Consider the following 6,668-nt stretch of genomic DNA (forward strand, 5'->3'; position numbering starts at 1 on the left):
AGCCTTACTGCTACCGGTGGTGGCCCATTCCGGCTCTCTCCGCTTTCCGAAATGGAGCAGGCCATAGACAGCCTGGTTTTTATTTCAAGGTCAGCAGCCCCGAGCGGCAGAGTTTTCGGCATTCCTTCGACGGCGGCCTCAAGACATTCGTCGTTGGAGGAAATGCCTCCTTTACTTGTGACTGAATCGCCAACACTTGACCAACGAAGGCAACAAACAACCACCCTTCAATCTCCTATAAGGCACAACCAACATCCACCAGTGGGGTAGTGACTCCCACTACACAGACAACCCGTCCTACACCAACGCACACGTTACGTTCCACAAATAGGAAGCGCACCTTCCAAGAGACAGTGGCTGAATCTGCCCCAAAGTCCATGCAGAAGCCGCTAAAGTGCTGGCTGAGGCTGCGAAAATAATGGCAGAGGCATCAATGCTGCAGGTGGATGCCACAAACAAATTAACTGCTGCAGTGGAACGCCAATCTGCAATTTTTGAAAAATTTTTGGAGTACTTCCGGAATTAATTTTCATACCACTATTGTGAGAGTATTGAAGTGATATTTTGTTTTTTTCTTTGTGTAAATATTTTTTAGATTTAAGTGTGAATTGATATTTTGTTGCATTTACTTAGTTTATATGTAGATTTAGGATTTAAGACTGAAAAGATATTTTGTTGAATTTTTATGTAAATATTTTATTAATTTTAAGACAAATGAATTTTGCTGGTGTACCTGAAATCTAGACACACATATTTTATAATAAAACTGCGTTTATAACAAACTCTCTGCTATTCTCATTCTAATAAGGGCAGCTGTGTTCGAAATGTTACTGTTTTCAAGTTCTTCTTCGTAGCTAACAAGGTTCTCCATATCTGGGCTCTCCAATGGAATTTGATGTTTGTAGAATATACAAATAAGCACAGCACACATTTACAATTTGTGTAACTTTTTCTGGTGAATAGTGTAGCCCTCTCGAGCTACGAAATCGGTTTTTCAAAACACCGAAACATCTCTCAATTACATTACGAGCTTTCGAGTGCTTTGTGTTGTAAATTCGTTGAATTTCATCGGCTGCGCTTCTGAATGGCGTCATCAAGTATGGCTGCAAGGGGTAACCAGAATCACCTACAAAAATTTTCATTGTCAGTAATAGTTTTATAGCCTTTTTAAGTTTTAAAACTTACCGAGTAGCCATGTGTTGGTTTTTCCATTGTTATAATCAGGGGTGGTATTATCACTTGCGAAGCGAATGATTTTGGCGAAGCGAACGGTTTGGAGAAGCGAATTAAAAAGAGAGAGAGAACGAACTTGCACAAGCTGGTAAAAGAGAACACTCTTAAGGCTCTGTTATGCATACTTGGCATTGCTTGAGAGTTGTCACATAAGGAATCTGTTAAATGAGCTTCGCGTGTAAGCGGTTACCCAACGCACAGCATTACATACGTAAAAGTCTGTTGGTTTTTGATTTCTACGTAAAAATGGTATAGCAGTGCATGCAATGCCAAGTATGCATAACAGAGCCTTTAATGTATATTTAAGTTGCGTCCGCCAATCCATTCGCTTCGCCAAACCGTTCGCTTCGCCAAATTCATTCGCTTCGCAAGTGACAATACCGCCCCAGATTTTAGCTCCTGTTCTGCGTGACTCACATTCAAAACAAATGAATCATGATTCGCCCCTGGATGCCTAGCGTCAACAAATGTGATTACCATGTTGTGATCGCATATCTGTAAGGAAACTCAGTTTGTGTATATGTATACTTGTAAAGATAGTAAATCATTAACCTACCGCCATTACATTAAAGGCCGGTTACTCAATGTCTGATTAACACTAATCTGCGGTTAAACATCGTAATCGACGTCTTCGACTCCATGCATATAACAGGGAGTCGGTAACGTCGATAACGATGTTTAACCGCAGATTAGTGTTAACCAGACATTGAGTAACCGGCCCTTAATATGTATTGGAATATTTCTTTATTGATTCGGAAATTTGCAACAAATCTAGAAACGAATACATTGTAGCATACAAAAATTATTTGCTAATCTTGAACTTACTCAGTCTCAGGTAGTTCCATTACATTGGTGTGGTCTCGCAATCTCCTCCTCTGTATCCGCCTTAACGTCGATAAGAATGTTTAACCGGGGAGTTAGTGTTAACCAGAGATGGAGAAACCGGCCCTAAGGGCCGGTTGCTCAAAGCCTGATTAACACTAATCATCGGTTAATATCGTTATCGACGGTTTCGACTCCATGCATATAACTCGGTGTCGGTAACGTCGATAACGATGTTTAACCAGGGATTAGTGTCAACCAGGCTTTTAGCAACCGGCCCTATGACTGTAAAAACCCTTGCGGTTGAGGTATAAATGGTGGTTGTCACTTCCTGGCGACTTAATACGAACGTTTGTTCCATCAACACAACCAATAACCCCAGGTATTCCGTATTTCTCAAAGAAATATTCTTTAACTGCATTTTCCTCATCGATGTTTCTCCTAAAATTCACCCATTTCTGGCAAAAATGGTCCTAAAAAATATTTAGGCATTCCTGATCGCGTTGGCTGCAGTTGACTGCCCCATCGACGAAATATTTTCGTTACCAACAGATTTTTGGTAACTGCCGGTGGCAAGAAATCTTAAAAAAGTCGCGAGTTTTAGCTGGTGCGATAGGTGGGTGCTTCTATGTGATGGAGCCATGTGCTCTTTTAATTCATTAAGGGCCGGTTACTCAATGTCTGGTTAACACTAATCTGCGGTTAAACATCGTTATCGACGTCTTCGACTCCATGCATATAACAGGGAGTCGGTAACGTCGATAACTATGTTTGACCGGAGATAAGTGTTAACCAGACATTGAGTAACCGGCCCTTAATATGTATTGGAATATTTCTTTATTGATTCGGAAATTTGCAACAAATCTAGAAACGAATACATTGTAGCATACAAAAATTATTTGCTAATCTTGAACTTACTCAGTCTCAGGTAGTTCCATTACATTGGTGTGGTCTCGCAATCTCCTCCTCTGTATCCGCCTTTCCCTTTCTTCGGATTCCTCGGCGTCCATTAGCGCTATAGCAGCATACATTTTTAAAAATTAATTTTCCTTATATTTCTTTCCGCAACACAACCAAAACACTTTTAAGCAAAACCAAAATGTAAACAATTCAGATGTTGCCCATTTAAAATAAAAAGCATTGAAATAAGCTGAAAATATTAGAAATCTAAGAAAAACTCTTTGGAAGTACATCAAAATTTCATCCGGCAACATCATACAACGTAACCGAGACGATTGCAACGTAATCGACGTAAGAACAAGACGAAGACGAACGACAGAGTTACAAAATGGCAATCCGTGACGATATCGCCTACAGACGAATCGTTCGTGCGGCCTATCGTTCGACATACATAATAAGGGCCGGTTGTTCAATGTCTGGTTATCACTACCACTACACTATCGACGATTTCGACATCATGCATGTAAAATGTGATCGATAAAGCAGTAGTTGTGCTTAACCGGAGCTTATGCCTCCGATTTGTGCTAATCAGACATTGAACAACCGGCCCTAAGGCTGTTAATTTCATCTTCCGATTAAAATGATCGATCTTTGTAAATTTTAATTGGAGTTTATTCATTATTATCAAAATCACCCTCTACCAACTTAATTTTTACATATTTTGTCTGTTTTCCCTTAATTTGATAAAATACTTCTTCCTAGTTACGACTTAGTTGCAGCTGCAGACGAAACTAAATTTTAAGTTGGAACTTAGCCAGAAAAGACGAAACTAAGGCGACTATGAATAGCTTTAGTTGTGACTTAGAATAGTTTCGACTTAGTTGAGTACTAAATATGACTATGAATATGCGCCATTGTGTACATTTCCTTTTATATGTTCGTAGCAAAAGTGCCTACCTGGCAATCTTAATCGGCCGTTTACATACGACTTTTGCTTCGCTTTGCTTCATAATTCCGCTTTGACAGATATGCTCAACACATGATTTTATTTGAGCCTTGCCAAATAGAAGGCAAAGAAAGCAAAGCGAAGCAAAATCATGGGCAACTCTCAACTTTTGCGCGCTTTGGCAATCAGCTGTCTACATATACCTTTTCTCGCGCGCTTGCATTTGCATTTAATGACAAAAATAAGGTAAATACGAACTATTATTGCTATTACTTATGCATCTTATTACATTGTTATCTATTTTCCACAGATAAAATATGGAGGAAAAGGAGAACGCAGAAGCTGTCAAAGCGTTTATTGTAACATACCTTTATACGCTTCACGCTTTGTTGCCAAAGTTCGAACTGTCAAGCAAAGCGAGGAAAGTCGTATGTAAACGGCCCTTAAGGGTTGAATTTGCTGAAATTTATACATTTTTCCACCAAAGTTGTTTGATAAAGTGATAAACTTTGGTTAAATAGATTTCCATACAAAGTTTGACAGTTCATTTATCAAAATGATAAATTTATCAATTTATTACGCTTATCAAGAATTTATCACTTTTGATGAAGACACCTTAAGTTTAAACTGGCTCAGCAAAACTGACTCTGAGTTCAATACTAAGGGCCGGTTACTCAATGTCCGGTTAACACTAATCTGCGGTTAAACATCGTTATCGACGTCTTCGACTCCATGCATACAACAGGGAGTCGATAACGTCGATAACTATGTTTAACCGGATTTTAGTGTTAACCAGACATTGAGTAACCGGCCCTTAGATTGTAAAAGGCCCGGGTAGTTTTAAGTAACTCGTAAGTTGTTAGTTTCAGGTCTATTCTGCGCTGGTAATAAAAAGTTTGTAACCGGTAATTAAAGTGTCTGTCAATTTTTAAACCCTTTTCGCATTCTGTGTACTCTTGTAACCGATAAATTTTGTTACCATCTCATAAGCTGGTAACAAAGTATTACCCCGTGAAATATGCAATTCCAGAATTTGCACAATTTTTCATAGCTGAATTGCTGAATATTTTAACTGCATTACCAACGTTTCTAGAATCGCGGTGACAAGAACTAGTAACATTTTTTGGTAATAAAATTTTCCGGTTACAAAATCTTCGGTAACGTCCAGAATAGACCTGTTTGTAAGAGACATCAGAGATATCGATAGACCAACGTGAATTATTAGCTCTGAAAGGTGTGAATAAATCATCATGAATTGTTAAAGGTGAACATAATGTGCCATTGATATTTCCAGTTGCGAGAGGGACGGACGTGACACGGAAGGGTGGAATGGGGTAGGGGTTGTAAAGGGGGCTCATTGAGGATTGGGGTCGACGATAATTGGCCGTAGTCGACCATGGCAGGGTGGGTTTAGGAAGGTCAGCCAGATAACACCGCTGGCATAGCGGCAGCACTTTGGAGGTGCAGAAACGGTCAGACTTGGGCGGGAGGGGTAAGGACGGGGCGGGAGCGTCATATCTCCTGTCGGCGAGAGAGGCGGGTACGATTTTTTTGTATGGTGCGGACGGCATGCGTAACGGATCACAAGAACCACCCCATGGTCCGGCGAGCTAGCTCGTGCTTAAATGCAAGCGTACTCGTGTGATTCTGGGCATGCATGATGAGGATGCGATGGCAGTCAAGAGAGGCATTCGTTCTGGAAGACACATCTTCCGACGACCCGTGCGTAACAAAATTCTAATTGACAGCCTTTTCAGTAGGTTTTTTTGCACATTAGTTTCACTGTGAGAACTGATCGTGATAGATACGGATCTGAATAAGCGATTGGAACAAGGCTGTTTGTTAAAAGCATACGATTTCGCACTCGCTTAAATGTGCATTTGCTAAATGCGATGGCATGAAAGCTTTTCGAAAAAATATGTCCGAAAGTTCTAAATGTTGAATTTTAAATGCAGCAAAAACGTTGCATAAGGCTGATATATTGGCAACACCAAGCACGTCCATGTTTTTATTACTCTTATAGGGCATTCGCACGCGGCGATTTTACAGGCAACAAAAATTGAATGCGAAGTTGAATGAGAAGTTGAAAGTGAAAAAGTTGCCATACCTATTGAGACGAGGCGATTTTCGATTCATCACGAAGAGTTATTTACATTAAGGTTATTCATCAAACCTTATAAATGCATTGTAAACCGTATAAACTTATAATTGTGTAAACCGTATAAATGAACTGTCAAAATTTGTATGGAAACTCGTTTACACATTTCTGATAAATTTATCCAGCGATTTCACTGAATAAACTTGATAAACTGAAGACAATGCAACTCTGTCGGAACTCTAGCTATGTTTTCTTAGGCAATAATCGGGATCCGCATACAAATTGTGCACGCAAATTCAACAACGATATGATCCTGATAGAGATCTGGTTCAATTATTATCCCGTCTGTTTGTTTTGTTTCACTGATAATTCGCAAAGTTTGGTAGCCGTGACAAATGAATTCATACACAAACAGACATTCTGCCATTGTTTCTTATAACCTGCTTCAAATAAATAGCCTTTATGTTATATGTACATTTATTTAAATAGATATCTCGTAAATATAATTTTTTCCAATTTAGGGCCGGTTGTTCAATGCCTGATTAGCACAAATCGGAGGTAGAAGCTCCGGTTAAATACAACGACTGCTTTATCGATCATATGTTATATGCGTTATGTCGAAAACGTCGATAATGATGTTTAACCGGCAAGTAGTGATAACCAGACATT

The 6,668-nt window shown here is 39.5% G+C and overlaps 1 long non-coding RNA gene across 1 annotated transcript; it reads right to left on the reverse strand.

Annotated features, from left to right (window-relative positions):
- Window positions 1-1,070: 1,070 nt before the first annotated feature.
- Window positions 1,071-1,380, reverse strand: LOC118734982. The gene is made up of 2 exons (XR_004992480.1): window positions 1,186-1,380; window positions 1,071-1,126 (listed from the first exon to the last, which is right to left on the reverse strand). It is a non-coding gene; the product is annotated as an uncharacterized LOC118734982 (long non-coding RNA).
- Between the last annotated feature and the right edge of the window lie 5,288 nt (window positions 1,381-6,668).

This window comes from Rhagoletis pomonella, unplaced genomic scaffold, assembly GCF_013731165.1.
Source record: "Rhagoletis pomonella isolate Grant_MI unplaced genomic scaffold, Rhpom_1.0 Rhpom_scaffold_00003, whole genome shotgun sequence".
Classification (NCBI taxonomy): Eukaryota; Metazoa; Arthropoda; class Insecta; order Diptera; family Tephritidae; genus Rhagoletis; species Rhagoletis pomonella.